The 1,637-nt window shown below is 35.3% G+C and overlaps 1 long non-coding RNA gene across 1 annotated transcript; it reads left to right on the top strand.

The window, feature by feature from the left end:
* The first annotated feature begins 831 nt into the window (after positions 1 to 831).
* LOC129431601 (uncharacterized) lies at positions 832 to 1,376 on the top strand. Its single transcript, XR_012370018.1, has 3 exons — positions 832 to 909; positions 1,006 to 1,073; positions 1,288 to 1,376. It is a non-coding gene; the product is annotated as an uncharacterized lncRNA (long non-coding RNA).
* Positions 1,377 to 1,637: the final 261 nt, after the last annotated feature.

Consider the following 1,637-nt stretch of genomic DNA (forward strand, 5'->3'; position numbering starts at 1 on the left):
AAAATTGTAAAGTGTTTTTGTTGTGCTTTGACAAAACAGTGTCAGCTTTGTTCATGGCAAAGAGAGTTTGCGGTGGTTGAATTTTAACTATGAAATTAATATAAATGTTCAATAAATCAAAGCATTGGGTTAGTGGGGCGATTTTAGTGGGGGGAGGGGGTGTCGTCAGTCCAGTTGTGGGCCATTCCACAAGAAAATTGCCAGGGCCGAATTTTGTTCCCAGTCCGACCCTGGACGAGGGTGATTGCCGTGTGTGGTTCTGGGACTATTGACTTTGCTCTGCACCTTCTCCTTTTTCTAAATAAACATTGTGAACTTGCTATTGACTCCGAACCCTTTATTGTGACAAAATAGTTGTTGTGCAAAAGAAAATGCACTAACCGACAAGAAGATAAATGATGCTTCTACAGAATGTCGTCAGAGGCAAAAACACAGAAAAGAGGAATTTGTGAATTTTGTGAAATAAACGTGTCTCTTTCCAACAATGGCAGCCATCAATATACACTCATATTAACAGTGACCTCTTCATTAAAGGTAACCTCACATAAACACATTAATTTATTAATCATTGTATTTTTGGCCATAAATCTTTACATCATTTTCTTACCTGGATTATTGTCGCATTCTGAGGCAACCAAGTAATTAACTTTGTTACACTAACTGCAAAAGTTGCTAAAAAAATTGTCTTGTAAAAATGCAATGTTTGCAAGTTCTTTCGTACTTTTATTAGATCATTTGTATCAAGAGTAATAAACTTATGCCCAGACTGAACTACAATTTCTAAACTTCCTAATATTGTTAAGGAGTAACAGGTTTAAATCCCTCCCTCTGAAGTATAAAAGATAGGACTCATCATTGACCCTCAAACAATCTACACTGAAGTTCTGAAAGTGAAGATTTGACAGGAAGGTGAGTTTTTTTAACATTTGATTATAATATTCACTAATAATCAGCAATGTATATATGAGCGCAGATGTGTCACTTTTTCTGTTTATTCATTTTCAGATTCATCATGGCAGTCATGAGAGCTCTTGTGCTTCTTTTCTTGGTCTTTTCTGTTGAGAGTGCAGCAGGTAACCAAAACACTGACAAGATTTACCAAACCCTGTAACCAATATTCCAGATTAAATTCCCATAAAATTGTATTTTCCATAAAACTTGTTAATGTACCAAAGGGGTGTAACATCATCTAAAAGCATACCAACAGAAGCACTATTTCAAGCACTTATACACAGAAACAAAAAACTAATAATGTGACTTAACAATAATATTTTATTTACTGTATAGCTAAAAAGAAATGCCCACCTGGATGGACTCCTTTTGGTGTGAAATGCTACAAATTCTTCCCTCATTATGTTAACTGGGTCAAAGCTGAGGTACTGTTATTCAGTTATTCAAATTGTTGAATAATGATACTCAATATCCTCCAACGATTCAAGCTTAACTGATTAGATTTTATATTTAATAAAATAATCTTTCTATTTTTAGAAAAACTGTCAATCCTATGGTGCAAATCTTGCATCTGTGCGCGGTACAGCGGAAAACAACTTTCTCCTGAGTCTGCTTAGGTATTCTGACACACGTGCTTGGATTGGTGGTCATGATGCTGAAATTGTAAGTCATTTTGCTCTGAAATG

This window comes from Misgurnus anguillicaudatus, chromosome 1 (assembly GCF_027580225.2).
Source record: "Misgurnus anguillicaudatus chromosome 1, ASM2758022v2, whole genome shotgun sequence".
In the NCBI taxonomy this organism is placed as follows: Eukaryota; Metazoa; Chordata; class Actinopteri; order Cypriniformes; family Cobitidae; genus Misgurnus; species Misgurnus anguillicaudatus.